The following is a 20,125-nucleotide window of genomic DNA, read 5'->3' on the forward strand; positions in this document are numbered from 1 at the left end:
CCCAGCCGGCATTGCTCCCTGCCTATTTTCCTACAGCTCACTATGGGTGCGCACACCTTTATTCACAAACTCTTCAACTTATACTCTTTTACCGAAGCTGCTACAGCTCGATTGGCCGAATACCCTTAGATCCTATTTCGGTGAATTTGACATCTGCCTTACATGTAACAGATTAGCGATTTAGTTTGAGTGAAGGAATTCATTTTATAGCAAAATCCCAAATCGTGAAGAACTCATGAAAGTAAGCTTATTCTCGGATTCATGAAACTTTAGATTTGCTCTGTCTTTTACTGCAAAGTACAACGTTGTTTTTTTTGTTTAAATCTTTCTAGACATGGTAAATATGAAGGACAAAGCAGTTTTAACATAGTTTGAGTGAAGGAATTCATTTTATAGATAAAATCCCAAGAGTCCTACTTGGTCAGCCGAGGAGCAAGGGGGGGAGCAAGCGTCTCAACCAAGCAAAGCTCACCATGGGGAAGGTGGCTATGCCAACTAGCCTGATGCCCTGCTCCCGCAGTGATGGATAATCGTACTCTGGTTTCTCTTCATAACGTACAAGTCTTTCGCCTTTTACTAAAGACTTCCGTGGAAAGCAGCACTAATGAGTTGTTGCTATTTTTGGCAGGCTTTACCTTTGCGGGTGAAGCCCTTTCCGTCTGTGCAAAAGAAATCTTGTTACTGTGCAGAGTGAGAGTAGAGTCGCCTTACTTGTTGCAACTGTGCCGATGTTGCTTGGATGGTGCTTGCTGGAGCGTGCGGGAGTGCAAAGTTATACCATTTAAAAGGGCTGAAGAGTGCTCAGTGCAGCGGGTGGGCGGAGGTGCAAAGTGACACTCTGGCCACCTATGGCCATAAAAAGAACACCGCTACAAGTGCGCATTGTGCCAGGAAGGGCCCTTGGACGTGAACCAGTGGACAGATATCACTTCTCGGCCTTTTGGCTAAGATCAAGTGTAGTACCTGTTCTTATCAGTTTAATATCTGATATGGCCTTTGTACGAGGACTACATATTAAATTGATTTTTAGCAATAGGAGTTGAAAAAGGAGCTTGCTCCGTTCACTCCAAGCATCGACCCGGTACTGCAGTGCCGCTGGGAACGGTGCGCTCTTCTCTGCTCTTGTGAAAAAGCAAACAGTGGTGCAGGATGGAAGTTTCAGGGAGCCCAAGATGAAACTTTCTTTTAGTCTGCTGAGAAAAGAGAGTGAATGCGAAGTAGACTTTAACACAGCTCTGGGGGCGAGCCGAGTGCGGGCTAACCGGGAGAATTGCTTGAAAGAAACGCGACACTGAATGAGCGGTCAGAACAAAGCCTCAATACGGTGTTCCCGTGGTGTTTGTGGCTGCCTTGTCTTTTGCACAGAGTAAAAGACAAGGCAGCCATCGAATAGGGCCCGATTTTTCCTACTTGGTCAGCCGAGGAGCAAGGAGGGGGAGCAAGCGTCTCAACCAAGCAAAGCTCACCATGGGGAAGGTGGCTATGCCAACTAGCCTGATGCCCTGCTCCCGCAGTGACAGATAATCGTACTCTGGTTTCTCTTCATAATGTACAAGTCTTTCGCCTTTTACTAAAGACTTCCGTGGAGAGCAGCACTAATGAGTTGTTGCTATTTTTGGCAGGCTTTACCTTTGCGGGTGAAGCCCTTTCTGTCTGTGCAAAAGAAATCTTGCCTTACTTGTTGCGACTGTGCCGATGTTTGAAGCTGGAGTGCAAAGTTGTTGCTTGAATGGTGCTCGCTGGAGCGTGCGGGAGTGCAAAGTTATACCATTTAAAAGGGCTGAAGAGTGCTCAGTGCAGCGGGTGGGCGGAGATGCAAAGTGACACTCTGGCCACCTCGAAAACCGAGGTTACATCCAGTACCAGGGGCAGCCCAAGCTCTGCCGCAAGTGTGGTGAGCATGGGCACCTGGTTGAGGCTTGTACCAAGGTGATATGTGGGAAGTGCAGAGAAATTGGGGACACTTTTGGAGAGTGTCCAAATGGCAGGAAATGTAATCTCTGTGGAGAATTAAATCACCTCTTCTGAGGTGGCAGTTGGTGAACAAAGTGAAGAGGTTGACCCAATAAATTCAAACTTCCCGCTAAAAGCTTGGATTGGAAGTGAGGAGCAAAAAGGAGAGGGGCCTGTAGAGGCCTCACCACTCAGTGCTGAAGTCTGTGAGAATTCACAGGCAGAGGGTGGAGCTAAGCTAAATGAGGAGGAAGAGCAGACAGGTGAGTCTAGTGAAGGTACTCACCTCCCCGAAGGTCAACAGCCGAGGAGGACGGCATCTGAGTTGTCCTCTGATTCCCTTTAGCTCTGCAATCAACCCCCAGGGACTCAAAGTTAAATGCAACATTGCATCAGAGGCCAACACGAGAGTCCGAAAAGGAGAGCTAGTTTCCCAAGAAATAACCTGAGTGTGTAATTTGTTTTGATAACTTAGAAAAACGAAAATGACATACCTACTTTCCTTTATCCTTTTAATGGTTCTCACCTTCTCAACACTAAATGTGAGAAGTGTGAAATCAAAGACAAGAGCCCAGAGTATTATATCCTTCTTAGACTCCATAAAATCAGATGTGTTTTTAATACAAGAATGTGGACTACCTTTTTTGAAAAACCATAGACAATGGGAGGAAATGTGGCCCAATTTATCGATATGGAGTGGCTCAAATCAAATTAAAAATGATGGTGTGGCCATTCTAATTAAAAATCCGCATGTTCTGGTGCGAGACGGACGGGCACTTTTAGCACACTTGAATTTTATGGGGCAAGACTTTAACCTCTTAAATATTTATGGTTTCAATGGAAAAAATGACAGGTATGACCTTTTAGAAGATTACTCACAAACGGGTAAGAAATGGTAGTATTGCCAGACTATACATGATCAAAACAGGGAGCGGAGGTGGTTCAGCTGCAAGGTGTGAATTTCTGACTAAAGTTTGTAAAAAGCGCGTAAGACAAGGTGCGAATGCCCAACAATGTATGATCAAAAGAGGGAGCGGAGGTTTTCAGCTGCAAGGTCTGAATGTCCAACCATAATTTGTAAAAACCGGGGAAGAAAAGGCTCGAAAGCCCGACTATACACCATCAAAAGCGGGAGCGGAGGTGTTCAGCTGCAAGAAGGTGTGAATGTCCGACCATAGTTGGTAAAAAGCGGGTAAGAAATGGTTAAAATGCCCGACTGTACACCATCAAAAGCGGAAGCGGAGGTGTTCGGCTTCAAGAAGACGTGAACCTCCGAACAAAGTTTGTAAAAAGCAGTTAAGAAAAGGTTCGAATATCCAACCAAACATAATCAAAAGCGGGAGCAGAGCTTTTCGACTGCAAGTAGGTGTGAATGTCAGATCATGATTTGCAAAAAGCTGATGAGAAAGGGTGAGAATGCCCGACTATACACCATCAAATGCGGGAGCGGAGTTGTTTGTCTGTGAGTAGGTGTGAATCTGCGACCATAATTGCTGAAAAATGTGTTAGAAAAGGTAAGAATGCCGGTCCATACATCATCAAAAGCGAGAGAGGTGGTGTTCTGCTGAAAGTAGGTGTGAATGTCCAGCCATAATTACTCACAAACGGGTAAGAAAAGGTAGTATTGCCAGACCATACATGATCAAAACAGGGAGCGGAGGTGGTTCAGCTGCAACGTGTGAATGTCTGACTATAGTTTGTAAAAAGCGGGTAAGACAAGGTGCGAATGCCCGACAATGTATAATCAAAAGAGGGAGCGGAGGTGTTCGGCTGCAAGGTCTGAATGTCCAACCATAATTTCTAAAAACCGGGTAAGAAAAGGCTCAAAAGCCCGACTTTACACCATCAAAAGCGGGAGCGGAGGTGTTCAGCTGCAAGAAGGTGTGAATGTTCGACTAAAGTTTGTAAAAATCTGGTAAGACAAGGTATGAATGTCCGACAATGTATGATCAAAAGCGGGAGCGGAGATGTTCAGCTGCAAGAAGGTCTGAATGTCCATCAATAATTGCTAGAAAAAATTAAAGTAAAAATTTCGAAAATCAAACCGCACATGATCATAAGTGGGAGAGGAGGTGTTCAGCTGCAAGAAGGTGTGAATGTCCACCCATAATTCCTTAAAAATGGGTAAAAAAAAAGGTGCGAATACCCAACCATACATCATCAAAAGCAGGTGTTAATGTCAGATCATAATTTGCAAAAAGCTGATGAGAAAGGGTGAGAATGCCCGACTATACACCATCAAATGCGGGAGCGGAGTTGTTTGTCTGTGAGTAGGTGTGAATCTCCGACCATAATTGCTGAAAAATGTGTTAGAAAAGGTAAGAATGCCGGTCCATACATCATCAAAAGCGAGAGAGGTGGTGTTCTGCTGAAAGTAGGTGTGAATGTCCAGCCATAATTACTCACAAACGGGTAAGAAAAAGTAGTATTGCCAGACCATACATGATCAAAACAGGGAGCGGAGGTGGTTCAGCTGCAAGAAGGTGTGAATGTCCGACTAAAGTTCAAATATATTAACAAAAGCGGGAGGAGAGGTCTTCGGATGAGAGTGGTTGAGAATTTCCAACCATAATCTATAAAATGCGGTGAAAAAAAGGTGTGATAGAACACTAAAAGGTGGAGCGGAAGTGTTCGGCTGCAAGAAGGTGTGAATGTCCGACTATATTTGGTGAAAAGCAGGGGAAGCAAGGTCTGAATGCCCAACCTTACATCATCAAAAGCGAGATCAGAGGTGTTTGGCTGCAAGAAGGCCATAGTTTGCCAAAAGCGGGTAAGGTGCGAATGACCGACTAAATATCAACAAAGGTGGGGGCGGAGGTCTTCGGATGCAAGTGGGTGTGAATATCCCACCATACAAGTATGGTGGAGAGGAAGCTGTGAATTGCTGACCATAGTTTGCAAAAAGCGGGTGAGAAAAGGTGCGAATGTCCAACCATACGTGATCAAAACAGGGAGCGGAGGTGTTTGGCTGCGACAAGGTGTGAATGTCCACCCATAATTAATGAAAAGCGGGCAAGAAGTGGGTTCGAATGCCCAACCACACATCATCAAAAGCAGGAGTGGATGTGTTCGGCTATAAGAAGGTTTGAATGTCCGAGCATAGTTTGTAAAAAGCGGGTAAGAAAAGGTTCGAATGCCCGAACATACACCATCAAAAGAGGGAGCGGAGGTGTTCCGCTGTAAGAAGGTGTGAATGTCCGACCAGAGTTGGTAAAAAGCGGGTAAGAAAAGGTTAAAAAAACCCGACTGTACACAATCAATAGCGGGAGCAGATGTGTTCGGCTACAAGAAGGTGTGACAGTCCGACCATGGTTTGTAAAAAGCGGGTAAGAAAAGGTGCAAATGCCCGACAATGTATGATCAAAAGAGGGAGCGGAGCTTTTCGGCTACAAGAAGGTTTGAATGTCCGACCATAGTTTGTAAAAAGCGGGTAAGAAAAGGTTCGAATGCCCGACTATACACCATCAAAAGCGGAAGCGGAGGTGTTCCGCTGTAGACGGTGTGAATGTCCGACCATAGTTGGTAAAAAGCGGGTAAGAAAAGGTTAAACTACACGACTGTACACAATCAATAGCGGGAGTGGAGTTGTTCGGCTACAAGAAGGTGTGAAAGTCCGACCATGGTTTGTAAAAAACGGGTAAGATAATGTTCGAATTCCCGAATATATACCATCAAAAGCGGAAGCGGAGGTGTTCGGTTGCAAGAAGGTGTGAACGTCCGACCAAAGTTTGTAAAAAGCAGTTAAGAAAAGGTTCGAATATCCAACCAAACAAAATCAAAAGCAGGAGCAGAGCTGTTCGACTGCAAGTAGGTGTGAATGTCCAGCCATAATTACTCACAAACGGGTAAGAAAAGGTAGTATTGCCACTCCATACATGATCAAAACAGGGAGCGGAGGTGGTTCAGCTGCAACGTGTGAATGTCTGACTATAGTTTGTAAAAAGCGGGTAAGACAAGGTGCGAATGCCCGACAATGTATGATCAAAAGTGGGAGCGGAGGTGTTCGGCTGCAAGGTCTGAATATCCAACCATAATTTCTAAAAACCGGGTAAGAAAAGGCTCGAAAGCCCGACTTTACACCATCAAAAGCGGGAGCGGAGGTGTTCAGCTGCAAGAAGGTGTGAATGTTCGACTAAAGTTTGTAAAAATCTGGTAAGACAAGGTATGAATGTCCGACAATGTATGATCAAAAGCGGGAGCGGAGGTGTTCATCTGCAAGCAGGTCTGAATGTCCATCAATAATTGCTAGAAAACATGAAAGTAAAAATTTCTAAAATCAAACCACACATGATCATAAGTGGGAGAGGAGGTGTTCAGCTGCAAGAAGGTGTGAATATCCACCCATAATTCCTGAAAAATGGGTAAAAAAAAGGTGCGAATGCCCAACCATACATCATCAAAAGCAGCTGTGGATGTGTTCGGCTACAAGAAGGTGTGAACGTCCAACCAAAGTTTGTAAAAAGCAGTTAAGAAAAGGTTCGAATATCCAACCAAACATAATCAAAAGCGGGAGCAGAACTCTTCGACTGCAAGTAGGTGTGGATGTCAGATCATGATTTGCAAAAAGCTGATGAGAAAGGGTGAGAATGCCCGACTATACACCATCAAATGCGGGAGCGGAGTTGTTTGTCTGTGAGTAGGTGTGAATCTGCGACCATAATTGCTGAAAAATGTGTTAGAAAAGGTAAGAATGCCGGTCCATACATCATCAAAAGCGAGAGAGGTGGTGTTCTGCTGAAAGTAGGTGTGAATGTCCAGCCATAATTACTCACAATCGGGTAAGAAAAGGTAGTATTGCCAGACCATACATGATCAAAACAGGGAGCGGAGGTGGTTCAGCTGCAACGTGTGAATGTCTGACTATAGTTTGTAAAAAGCGGGTAAGACAAGGTGCGAATGCCCGACAATGTATAATCAAAAGAGGGAGCGGAGGTGTTCAGCTGCAAGAAGGTGTGAATGTTCGACTAAAGTTTGTAAAAATCTGGTAAGACAAGGTGCGAATGCCCGACAATGTATGATCAAAAGCGGGAGCGGAGGTGTTCAGCTGCAAGAAGGTCTGAATGTCCATCAATAATTGCTAGAAAAATGGGTAAAAAAAAGGTGCGAATACCCAACCATACATCATCAAAAGCAGGTGTTAATGTCAGATCATAATTTGCAAAAAGCTGATGAGAAAGGGTGAGAATGCCCGACTATACACCATCAAATGCGGGAGCGGAGTTGTTTGTCTGTGAGTAGGTGTGAATCTCCGACCATAATTGCTGAAAAATGTGTTAGAAAAGGTAAGAATGCCGGTCCATACATCATCAAAAGCGAGAGAAGTGGTGTTCTGCTGAAAGTAGGTGTGAATGTCCAGTCATAATTACTCACAAACGGGTAAGAAAAGGTAGTATTGCCAGACCATACATGATCAAAACAGGGAGCGGAGGTGGTTCAGCTGCAAGAAGGTGTGAATGTCCGACTAAAGTTCAAATATATTAACAAAAGCGGGAGGAGAGGTCTTCGGATGAGAGTGGTTGAGAATTTCCAACCATAATCTATAAAATGCGGTGAAAAAAAGGTGTGATAGAACACTAAAAGGTGGAGCGGAAGTGTTCGGCTGCAAGAAGGTGTGAATGTCCGACTATATTTGGTGAAAAGCAGGGGAAGCAAGGTCTGAATGCCCAACCTTACATCATCAAAAGCGAGATCAGAGGTGTTTGGCTGCAAGAAGGCCATAGTTTGCCAAAAGCGGGTAAGGTGCGAATGACCGACTAAATATCAACAAAAGTGGGGGCGGAGGTCTTCGGATGCAAGTGGGTGTGAATATCCCACCATACAAGTATGGTGGAGAGGAAGCTGTGAATTGCTGACCATAGATTGCAAAAAGCGGGTGAGAAAAGGTGCGAATGTCCAACCATACACCATCAAAACAGGGAGCGGAGGTGTTTGGCTGCGACAAGGTGTGAATGTCCACCCATAATTAATGAAAAGCGGGCAAGAAGTGGGTTCGAATGCCCAACCACACATCATCAAAAGCAGGAGTGGATGTGTTCGGCTATAAGAAGGTTTGAATGTCCGAGCATAGTTTGTAAAAAGCGGGTAAGAAAAGGTTCGAATGCCCGAACATACACCATCAAAAGAGGGAGCGGAGGTGTTCCGCTGTAAGAAGGTGTGAATGTCCGACCAGAGTTGGTAAAAAGCGGGTAAGAAAAGGTTAAAAAAACCCGACTGTACACAATCAATAGCGGGAGCAGATGTGTTCGGCTACAAGAAGGTGTGACAGTCCGACCATGGTTTGTAAAAAGCGGGTAAGAAAAGGTGCAAATGCCCGACAATGTATGATCAAAAGAGGGAGCGGAGCTTTTCGGCTACAAGAAGGTTTGAATGTCCAACCATAGTTTGTAAAAAGCGGGTAAGAAAAGGTTCGAATGCCCGACTATACACCATCAAAAGCGGAAGCGGAGGTGTTCCGCTGTAGACGGTGTGAATGTCCGACCATAGTTGGTAAAAAGCGGGTAAGAAAAGGTTAAACTACACGACTGTACACAATCAATAGCGGGAGTGGAGTTGTTCGGCTACAAGAAGGTGTGAAAGTCCGACCATGGTTTGTAAAAAACGGGTAAGATAATGTTCGAATTCCCGAATATATACCATCAAAAGCGGAAGCGGAGGTGTTCGGTTGCAAGAAGGTGTGAACGTCCGACCAAAGTTTGTAAAAAGCAGTTAAGAAAAGGTTCGAATATCCAACCAAACAAAATCCAAAGCAGGAGCAGAGCTGTTCGACTGCAAGTAGGTGTGAATGTCCAGCCATAATTACTCACAAATGGGTAAGAAAAGGTAGTATTGCCACTCCATACATGATCAAAACAGGGAGCGGAGGTGGTTCAGCTGCAACGTGTGAATGTCTGACTATAGTTTGTAAAAAGCGGGTAAGACAAGGTGCGAATGCCCGACAATGTATGATCAAAAGAGGGAGCGGAGGTGTTCGGCTGCAAGGTCTGAATATCCAACCATAATTTCTAAAAACCGGGTAAGAAAAGGCTCGAAAGCCCGACTTTACACCATCAAAAGCGGGAGCGGAGGTGTTCAGCTGCAAGAAGGTGTGAATGTTCGACTAAAGTTTGTAAAAATCTGGTAAGACAAGTTATGAATGCCCGACAATGTATGATCAAAAGCGGGAGCGGAGGTGTTCAGCTGCAAAGAAGGTGTGAATGTCCATCAATAATTGCTAGAAAACATGAAAGTAAAAATTTCTAAAATCAAACCGCACATGATCATAAGTGGGAGAGGAGGTGTTCAGCTGCAAGAAGGTGTGAATATCCACCCATAATTCCTGAAAAATGGGTAAAAAAAAGGTGCGAATGCCCAACCATACATCATCAAAAGCAGCTGTGGATGTGTTCGGCTACAAGAAGGTGTGAACGTCCAACCAAAGTTTGTAAAAAGCAGTTAAGAAAAGGTTCGAATATCCAACCAAACATAATCAAAAGCTTGAGCAGAACTGTTCGACTGCAAGTAGGTGTGGATGTCAGATCATAATTTGCAAAAAGCTGATGAGAAAGGGTGAGAATGCCCGACTATACACCATCAAATGCGGGAGCGGAGTTGTTCGTCTGTGAGTAGGTGTGAATCTCCGAACATAATTGCTGAAAAATGTGTTAGAAAAGGTAAGAATGCCGGTCCATACATCATCAAAAGCGAGAGAGGTGGTGTTCTGCTGAAAGTAGGTGTGAATGTCCAGCCATAATTACTCACAAACGGGTAAGAAAAGGTAGTATTGCCAGACCATACATGATCAAAACAGTAAGCGGAGGTGGTTCAGCTGCAAGAAGGTGTGGATGTCTGACTATAGTTTGTAAAAAGCGGGTAAGACAAGGTGCGAATGCCCGACAATGTAAGGCAAGGCAAGACAAGGCAAGTATATTTGTATAGCACAATTCAACAACAAGGTGATTCAAAGTGCTTCACAGAGACATTAAAACAGAAGAAATAAAAAGCATGATTTAAAATTTAAACAAAAGAAGGAAATAAGAACAATAGATAAAATCAGAAAAAATTATATATATGAAAGATAAAATCAATAGTTAAAACATGATTCCGTTTTGAAACTCAAGCTTATTCAAATGCAGCTGAAAATAGATGTGTCTTCAACCTGGACTTAAATACACTGAGTGTTTCAGCTGATCTGAGGCTTTCTGGGACTTTGTTCCAGACATGTGGAGCATAGAAGCTGAATGCAGCTTCTCCATGTCTGGTTTTGACTCTGGGAACTGATAAAATACCGGATCCAGATGACCTGAGGGGTCTGGAAGGTTCATAGTGGGTCAGGAGGTCACTGATGTATTTTGGTCCTTGACCATTCAGAGCTTTATAGACCAGCATCAGAACTTTAAAGTCTATCCTCTGATGGACAGGCAGCCAGTGTAAAGACTTGAGAGCTGGACTGTGATGTGCTCCACTTTTTTGGTCTTAGTGAGGACTCGAGCAGCTGAGTTCTGGATGAGCTGCAGTTGTCTAACTGACTTTTTAGGAAGACCTGTAAAGATGCTATTACAATAATCAAGCCTACTAAAGATGAATGCATGGACTAGTTTTTCCAGGTCCTGCTGAGACATCAGATCTTTTAGCCTTGATATATTCTTAAGGTGATAGTAGGCTGACTTTGTTAATGCCTTAATGTGTTTGTCCAAATTTAGGTCTGAGTCCATCACTACACCCAGATTTCTGGCCTGGTTGGTCGTTTTTAGATTTATAGATTGAAGCTCTGTGGTGACTTTCAATCGTTTATCTTTGGCTCCAAAGACAATTACCTCAGTTTTGTTTTTGTTTAGCTGGAGGAAGTTGTGGCACATCCAGTCATTAATCTCCTCAATGCATTTTCCAAGGGCCTGTACAGGCCCTCTGTCTCCTGGTGACATTGTTATATACATCTGTGTGTCATCTGCATAGCTATGGTAGTTTATTTGGTTGTTTTTTATAATCTGTGCCAGTGGGAGCATGTAGATGTTAAACAGAAGAGGTCCCAGGATGGAACCTTGGGGAACTTGTGATTCTTGTCTGCTCAGATGTAAAGTTACCTATTGACACAAAGTACTTCCTGTTCTCTAAGTATGTTTTGAACCAGTTTAGTACAGTTCCGGAAAGACCAGCCCAGTTCTCCAGTTGTTTGAGTAATATATTGTGGTCAACTGTATCAAAGGCAGCACTGAGATCCAGTAAAACTAAGACTGACATTTTTCCACTGTCTGTATTCAGACATATGTCATTAAACACTTTGGTCAGAGCAGTCTCAGTGCTGTGGTGCTGTCTAAAGCCTGACTGGAAGGTATCATAGCAGTTATTTTGTGTTAAAAAGTAATTAAGCTGTTGAAAAACCGCTTTTTCAATGATCTTACTTAAAAATGGGAGATTTGAGATGGGCCTGTAGTTGTTCATTTGCGTCTTATCAAGATTGTCCTTTTTCAGCAGAGGTTTAATTACAGCTGTTTTTAGTGGCTCTGGAAACACACCTGACGTTAAGGACAGGTTCACAATCAGTAACAGGTCTGACTCCAAAGTCTTTGAGACCCCTTTGAAAAAACCTGTTGGTAGGATGTCTAAACAGCAAGAGGAGGACTTCAGGTGACGTAAGATGTCCTCCAGGTCTTTACTGTTAATGGGTTGAAATAGTGTCATGGTGTTTAAACCGGTTTTCGGTGGACACAGTACATATGCTGAACCTGCTGCTGATGTACCAACTGCTTGTCTAATATTTTGGACTTTGTCTATGAAGAATTTGGCAAAGTCATTGCAGGCCATGGTGGAATGGAGTTCATTTGCCACTGACACAGGAGGGTTTGTTAGCCTGTCAACTGTAGCAAATAAGGCCCGAGCATTATGACTGTTTTTGGTGATGATGTCAGGGAAGTAGGATTTCCTTGCATTCCTCAGTTGTAAATTATAAGAGTGAAGTTTCTCTTTATAGATGTCATAATGAACCTGGAGATTTGTTTTTCTCCATCGGCGCTCAGCTTTCCGACACACTCTTTTCCCATTTTTCACCAGTGTGGAATTTCGCCATGGAGACTTCTTCCTTCCAGAGATAACCTTCACCTTAATGGGAGCAATAGTATCCATAACATTTAACATTTTAGTATTAAAGCTACTGACGAGCTCACTGACTGAACCCCCGGACAGGGCAGGTGCTAAGGAGAAAACCTGGTTAAAGATCTTACTACTGTTTTCAGTTTTGAGATCACTGCTGTTGAGACATTTGTGTGCACTGAAATCGTACTCTCAAAGAAAACACAGGAATGGTCAGACAGGCCCACATCAGACACAGTAATCTTTGAAATGCTTAGACCCTTGGAGATCACTAAGTCTAGAGTGTGCCCCCTATTGTGCGTAGGCTCTGTTATATGCTGAGTCAGCCCAAAGTTGTCCAGAGTGTTACTCAGGTCTTTAGTCCCTCTGTCCTGAGGATTGTCCATATGGATGTTAAAATCACCAACAATAATTATACAGTCAAAATCAACACAGATCATAGACAGCAGTTCACTGAGGTCTTCAGAAAAATCTGAACAGTATTTAGGGGGCCTGTAAATATTCAGAAACAGGACACTGGGTGAGGCCTTCACCTGTATAGCCATATATTCAAAGGACTGAAAACTTCCAGGAGATAACTGCTTACATTGAAAGGATTCATTGAATAAGACTGCGACCCCTCCTCCTCTCCTGCTCACTCTGGCCTCGCTGATAAAACTGTAACCAGGAGGGGTTGACTCAATAAGAACAGCAGCACTGTTATTTTGTTCCAACCAAGTTTCATTTAAAAACATAAAATCCAGGGTGTGCTCAGTGATAAAATCATCAATTAAGAATGTTTTCCCAGCTAAAGACCTAACATTTAATAAAGCCAACTTAAGTGTTTTAGAGGTATTATTTGCCCCCTCGTGTTTGGGTGCAGTCTGTGGCACACAAGGTATGTTTACTTTATTTAAAGATCTTTTTGAGTGCAACTCTCTGTGTTTTGACTGGGTCACATTTCTCCTTCTGTCACCTAAAAGTACAGAAATTTTAAGATCTTCTAATAAACAGGGTCCCAGCTTGTCCTGGGAAAAGTCACGACTGTCAGAATTCACACAGCCTGGACCCCTCACACATCACACATCAGACTGCGGAGACAGTACATGGTGGCAGCGTGAAGGGACAGAAGGGGGTGGGGCTGGGCTCCGTCGCTTCGGCTGCTCTAGTAGGGGCGGGGCTCGGCGGGGAACCTTTGGCCGCTTTGGTGGGGGGTTTATGGGGGATAAAAAGGGATTGGGCTGGGGGGTAGATCTAAGCCCAGCATTGACCCGTTCCATCATCTCCTCAGTGAATTTCAGGTGAGGGGAGGAGGAGGGAGAAAGGGAGGGTGAGGAGCACAATGACCTGTCAGGGGTTTGGGGGGCTGGGGAAGGTCCTGGTCCTGGTCCCTGGTCCTGGTCATTAGTGCTGTTGAGAGGGTTTGGGGCAAATAAAGACCTCTCTTCTTGCCTCTGATGTCTCTCCTTTCCAAAGTTCCTCTTGGGTGGGGGCAGATGGAGTTCCTCCTCAAGGTTTCTGCTGGGATTTGTTTGTTCCTCTCTATGAGATAACTCCTTGTTTATCTCAGCCTTGGCCCCGAGCACAGATGGATGACGTAGGAAATAAAATATGTTGGAGGTGAACAGTTTCACCCCTGACATGTTAAAATTAAATCCATTTGCCATGTATGATCAAAAGAGGGAGCGGAGGTGTTTGGCTGCAAGGTCTGAATGTCCAGCCATAATTTCTAAAAACCGGGTAAGAAAAGGCTCGAAAGCCCGACTTACACCATCAAAAGCGGGAGCGGAGGTGTTCAGCTGCAAGAAGGTGTGAATTTTCGACTAAAGTTTGTAAAAATCTGGTAAGACAAGGTGCGAATGCCCAACAATGTATGATCAAAAGCGGGAGCGGAGGTGTTCAGCTGCAAGAAGGTCTGAATGTCCATCAATAATTGCTAGAAAACATGAAAGTAAAAATTTCGAAAATCAAACCGCACATGATCATAAGTGGGAGAGGAGGTGTTCCGCTGCAAGAAGATGTGAATATCCACCCATAATTCCTGAAAAAAGGGGAAAAAAATGGTGCGAATGCCCAACCATACATCATCAAAAGCAGCTGTAGATGTGTTCGGCTACAAGAAGGTGTGAACGTCCAACCAAAGTTTGTAAAAAGCAGTTAAGAAAAGGTTCGAATATCCAACCAAACATAATCAAAAGCGGGAGCAGAACTGTTCGACTGCAAGTAGGTGTGGATGTCAGATCCATCCATCCATCCATCATCTGCCGCTTATCCGGGGGTCGGGTCGCGGGGGCAGCAGCTTGAGCAGAGAAACCCAGACGTCTCTGTCCCCGGCCACTTCCTCCAGCTCTTCCGGGGGGACCCCGAGGCGTTCCCAGGCCAGCCGAGAGACATAGTCTCTCCAGCGTGTCCTGGGTCTTCCCCGGGGTCTCCTCCCAGTGGGACGTGCCCGGAACACCTCCCCAGGGAGGCGCCCAGGGGGCATCCTAACCAGATGCCCGAGCCACCTCATCTGACTCCTCTCAATGCGGAGGAGCAGCGGTTCTACTCCGAGCCCCTCCCGGATGACTGAGCTTCTCACCCTATCTCTAAGGGAGAGCCCAGACACCCTGCGGAGGAAACCCATTTCGGCCGCTTGTATTCGCGATCTTGTTCTTTCGGTCACTACCCACAACTCGTGACCATAGGTGAGGATGGGAACGTAGATTGACCAGTAAGTAGAGAGCTTCGCCTTCTGGCTCAGCTCCCTCTTCACAACGACGGGTCGGTGCAGAGCCCACAACACTGCAGACGCCGCACCGATCCGCCCGTCAATCTCCCGCTCCATTCGTCCCTCACTCGTGAACAAGACCCCGAGATACTTGAACTCCTCCACTTGGGGAAGGATCTCATTCCCGACCCGGAGAGAGCATTCCACCCTTTTCCGGCTGAGAACCATAGTCTCGGATTTGGAGGTGCTGATTCTCATCCCAGCCGCTTCACACTCGGCTGCGAATCGCTCCAGTGAGAGCTGAAGGTCACGGCCTGACGACGCTAACAGAACCACATCATCTGCAAAAAGCAGAGACCCGATTCTGAGGTCGCCAAATCGGACACCCTCAACGCCCTGGCTGCGCCTAGAAATTCTGTCCATAAAAGTTAGGAACAGAATCGGTGACAAAGGGCAGCCCTGACGGAGTCCAACTCTCACCGGAAACGTATCCGACTTACTGCCGGCAATGCGGACCAAACTCTGGCACCGGTCATACAGAGACCGAACGGACCCTATCAAGGGGTCCGGCACTCCATATTCCCGGAGCACCCCCCACAGGACTCCACGAGGGACACGGTCGAACGCTTTCTCCAAGTCCACAAAACACATGTAGACTGGTTGGGCGAACTCCCATGCACCCTCCAGGATCCTGCCGAGGGTATAGAGCTGGTCCACTGTTCCACGGCCAGGACGAAAGCCACACTGCATCTCCTGAATCCGAGGCTCGATTATCCGACGGATCCTCCTCTCCAATACCCCCGAATAGACCTTACCAGGGAGGCTGAGGAGTGTGATACCCCTATAGTTGGAACACACCCTCCGGTCCCCCTTTTTAAAGAGGGGGACCACCACCCCAATCTGCCAGTCCAGAGGCACTGTCCCCGATGTCCACGCGATGCTGCAGAGGCGTGTCAGCCAAGACAGCCCTACAACATCCAGAGCCTTGAGAAACTCAGGACGGACCTCATCCACCCCCGGGGCCTTGCCACCGAGGAGCTTTTTGACCACCTCGGCAACCTCAGCCCCAGAAATGGGAGGCCCCGTCTCCGAGCTCTCCGACTCTGCCTCTTCCGAGCACGTGTTGGTAGGATTGAGGAGTTCCTCGAAGTACTCCCCCCACCGACTCACAACATCCCTAGTTGAGGTCAGCAAAGCCCCGTCCCCACTGTAAACAGTGTTGACTGTGAGCCGCTTCCCCCCCCTGAGACGCCGGATGGTGGACCAGAATCTCTTCGAGGCCGTCCGGAAATCGTTCTCCATGGTCTCACCGAACTCCTCCCAGGCCCGAGTTTTTTTCTCAGCAACCGCCGAAGCCGCAGCCCGTCTGGCCTGTCGGTACCTATCAGCTGCTTCCAGGGTCCCACTGGCCAAAAAGGCCCGATAGGACTCCTTCTTCAGCTTGACGGCTTCCCTCACCACTGGTGTCCACCAGCAGGTTCGAGGGTTGCCGCCACGACAGGCACCGACCACCTTACGGCCACAACTCTGATCAGCTGCCTCGGCAATGGAGTCACGGAACATGGCCCATTCGGACTCAATGTCCCCCACCTCCCCCGGGATATGGTTGAAGCTCTGCCGGAGGTGGGAGTTAAAGCTCCTTCTGACGGGGGATTCTGACAAACGCTCCCAGCAGACCCTCACAATACGTTTGGGCCTGCCAGGTCTGATCGGCATCCTCCCCCACCAGCGGAGCCAACTCACCACCAGGTGGTGATCAGTTGACAGCTCCGCCCCTCTCTTCACCCGAGTGTCCAGGACATACGGCCGCAAGTCCGATGATACAACCACAAAGTCGATCATCGAACTGCGGCCAAGGGTGTCCTGGTGCCAAGTGCACATATGGACACCCTTATGTCTGAACATGGTGTTCGTTATGGACAGTCCATGACCAGCACAGAAGTCCAACAACATAACACCACTCTGGTTCAGATCGGGGAGGCCATTCCTCCCAATCACACCCCTCCAGGTCTCACTGTCATTGCCCACGTGAGCATTGAAGTCCCCCAGCAGAAAGAGGGAGTCTCCGGTAGGAGCATTCTCCAGTGCCTCCCCCAGAGACTCCAAAAAGGGTGGGTACTCTGAACTGCTGTTTGGCGCATAGGCACAAACAACAGTCAGGACTCGTCCCCCCACCCGAAGGCGGAGGGAGGCTACCCTCTCGTTCACTGGGGTAAACCCCAATGTACTGGCACACAGCCGGGGGGCAATAAGTATGCCCACACCTGCTCTGCGCCTCTCACCACGGGCAACTCCAGAGTGGAAGAGAGTCCAACCCCTCTCAAGAGGACTGGTTCCAGAGCCCAAGCCGTGCGTCGAGGTGAGTCCGACTATATCTAGCCGGAACCGCTCAGCCTCGCGCACCAGCTCCGGCTCCTTCCCCAACAGAGAGGTGACATTCCACGTCCCAAGAGCTAGCTTCAGTAGCCGAGGATCAGACCGCCAAGGCCTCTGCCTTCGGCCGCTACCCAGCTCACATCGCACCCGACCCCCTTGGCCCCTCCCACGGGTGGTGAGCCCGTCGGAAGGGGGACCCACGTCATCATTTCGGGCTATGCCCGACCGAGCCCCATGGGCACAGACCCGGCCACCAGGCGCCCGCTGCCGGGCCCCACCCCCGGGCCTGGCTCCGGGGGGAGGCCCCGGTGTCCCATATCCGGGCAAGGGATCACGAGGTCCAAATTTTTTGTTCATCATAAGGGGTCTTTTGAGCTGTTCTTTGTCTGGTCCCTCATCTAGGATCTGCTTGCCTTGGGTGACCCTACCAGGGGCTTAAAGCCCCGAGCAACATAGCTCCCGGACTCATTGGGGCATGCAAACTCCCCCACCACGATAAGGTGACAGCTCAGGAGGGAGGGATGTCAGATCATAATTTGCAAAAAGCTGATGAGAAAGGGTGAGAATGCCCAACTATACACCATCAAATGCGGGAGCGGAGTTGTTCGTCTGTGAGTAGGTGTGAATCTCCGACCATAATTGCTGAAAAATGTGTTAGAAAAGGTAAGAATGCCGGTCCATACATCATCAAAAGCGAGAGAAGTGGTGTTCTGCTGAAAGTAGGTGTGAATGTCCAGCCATAATTACTCACAAACGGGTAAGAAAAGGTAGTATTGCCAGACCATACATGATCAAAACAGGGAGCGGAGGTGGTTCAGCTGCAAGAAGGTGTGAATGTCCGACTAAAGTTCAAATATATTAACAAAAGCGAGAGGAGAAGTCTTCGGATGAGAGTGTTTGAGAATTTCCAACCATAATCTATAAAATGCGGTGAAAAAAAGGTGTTATAGAACACTAAAAGGTGGAGCGGAAGTGTTCGGCTGCAAGAAGGTGTGAATGTCCGACTATATTTGGTGAAAAGCATGTGAAGCAAGGTCTGAATGCCCAACCTTACATCATCAAAAGCGAGATCAGAGGTGTTTGGCTGCAAGATGGCCATAGTTTGCCAAAAGCGGGTAAGGTGCGAATGACCGACTAAATATCAACAAAAGTGGGGGCGGAGGTCTTCGGATGAAAGTGGGTGTGAAAATTCCACCATACAAGTATGGTGGAGAGGAAGCTATGAATTGCTGACCATTGTTTGCAAAAAGCGGGTGAGAAAAGGTGCGAATGTCCAACCATACATGATCAAAACAGGGAGCGGACGTGTTTGGCTGCGACAAGGTTTTAATGTCCACCCATAATTAATGAATAGCGGGCAACAAGTAGGTTCCAATGCCCAACCATACATCATCAAAAGCAGGAGTGGATGTGTTCGGCTACAAGAAGGTTTGAATGTCCGAGCATAGTTTGTAAAAAGCGGGTAAGAAAAGCTTCGAATGCCCGAACATACACCATCAAAAGACAGACCGGACGTGTTCCGCTGTAAGTAGGTGTGAATGCCCAACCATAGTTGGTAAAAAGAAGGTAAGAAAAGGTTCAAATATCCGACTGTACACAATCAATAGCGGGAGCGGATGTGTTCGGCTACAAGAAGGTGTGAAAGTCTCACCATGGTTTGTAAAAAGCGGGTAAGAAAAGGTGCGAATGCCCGACAATGTATGATCAAAAGAGGGAGCGGAGGTTTTCGGCTACAAGAAGGTCTGAATGTCCGACCAAAGTTTGTAAAAAGCGGGTAAGAAAGGTTTGAATGCCCGACTATACACCATCAAAAGCGGGAGCGGAGGTGTTGCACTGTAAGACGGTGTGAATGTCTGACCATAGTTTGTAAAAAGCAGTAGGTGTGAATGTCAGATCATAATTTGCAAAAAGCTGATGAGAAAGGGTGAGAATGCCCTACTATACACCATCAAATGCGAGAGCGGAGGTGTTTGTCTGTGAGTAGGTGTGAATGTCCCACCCTAGTTGCTGAAAAATGTGTTAGAAAAGGTAAGAATGCCAGCCCATACATCATCAAAAGCGGGAGAGGTGGTGTTCGGCTGCAAGAAGGTGTGAATATCCAGCCATAATTACTCACAAACGGGTAAGAAAAGGTAAGAATACCAAACCATAAATTATCAAAAGCGGCAGCAGAGATGTTCGGCTGGTATTTATAAATGTCTAGATAGATTTGAACAAAAAACAACGTAGTATTTTGCAGTAAAAGAAAGAAAGGTTCAGAAATCCGAGAAAAAGCTTTTCATGAGTTCTGCATGATTTGGGATTTTGCTTATAAAATGCATTCCTTCAATCAAACTATGGTAAAACGGCTTTTACCTTCATATTTATCAATGTCTAGATCGACTTCAACAAAGAACAACATTAGATTTTGCAGTAGAAGAAAGAGAGACACTGAAGGATCAGGAATCCGAGAATAAGCTTATTTTCATACGTTCTGCATGATTTGGGATTTTGCTATAAAATGAATTCCTTCACTCAAACTATGTTAAAACTGCTTTTACCTTCATATTTATCAATGTCTAGATCGACTTCAACAAAGAACAACATTGTATATTGCAGTAGAAGAAAGAGCAACGCTGAAGGAACAGGAATCCGAGAATAAGCTTACTTTCATACGTTCTGCATGATTTGGGATTTTATGTATAAAATGAATTCCTTCACTCAAACCAAGTGAAAACTTCTTTGTCCTTCATATTTATCAATGTCTAGATCGACTTCAACAAAGAACAACATTGTATATTGCAGTAGAAGAAAGAGAGACACTGAAGGAACAGGAATCCGAGAATAAGCTTCTTTTCATACGTTCTGCATGATTTGGGATTTTGCTATAAAATGAATTCCTTCACTCAAACTATGTTAAAACTGCTTTTAACTTCATATTTATCAATGTCTAGATCGACTTCAACAAAGAACAACATTGTATATTGCAGTAGAAGAAAGAGCAACACTGAAGGAACAGGAATCCGAGAATAAGCTTATTTTCATACGTTCTGCATGATTTCG

The 20,125-nt window shown here is 46.1% G+C and overlaps 3 non-coding genes across 3 annotated transcripts; all 3 read left to right on the forward strand.

The window, feature by feature from the left end:
- The first annotated feature begins 532 nt into the window (after nucleotides 1-532).
- Nucleotides 533-646, forward strand: LOC140287557 (U5 spliceosomal RNA). Its single transcript, XR_011911701.1, has one exon. It is a non-coding gene; the product is annotated as a U5 spliceosomal RNA (small nuclear RNA).
- A 278-nt stretch (nucleotides 647-924) lies between these two features.
- On the forward strand, nucleotides 925-1,115 carry LOC140287550 (U2 spliceosomal RNA). Its single transcript, XR_011911695.1, has one exon. It is a non-coding gene; the product is annotated as a U2 spliceosomal RNA (small nuclear RNA).
- A 411-nt stretch (nucleotides 1,116-1,526) lies between these two features.
- Nucleotides 1,527-1,640, forward strand: LOC140287554 (U5 spliceosomal RNA). The gene has a single exon (XR_011911699.1). It is a non-coding gene; the product is annotated as a U5 spliceosomal RNA (small nuclear RNA).
- The last annotated feature ends 18,485 nt before the right edge of the window (nucleotides 1,641-20,125 follow it).

Source organism: Leuresthes tenuis, unplaced genomic scaffold (assembly GCF_036924035.1).
Source record: "Leuresthes tenuis unplaced genomic scaffold, fLeuTen1.0.hap1 SCAF_147, whole genome shotgun sequence".
NCBI lineage: Eukaryota > Metazoa > Chordata > Actinopteri > Atheriniformes > Atherinopsidae > Leuresthes > Leuresthes tenuis.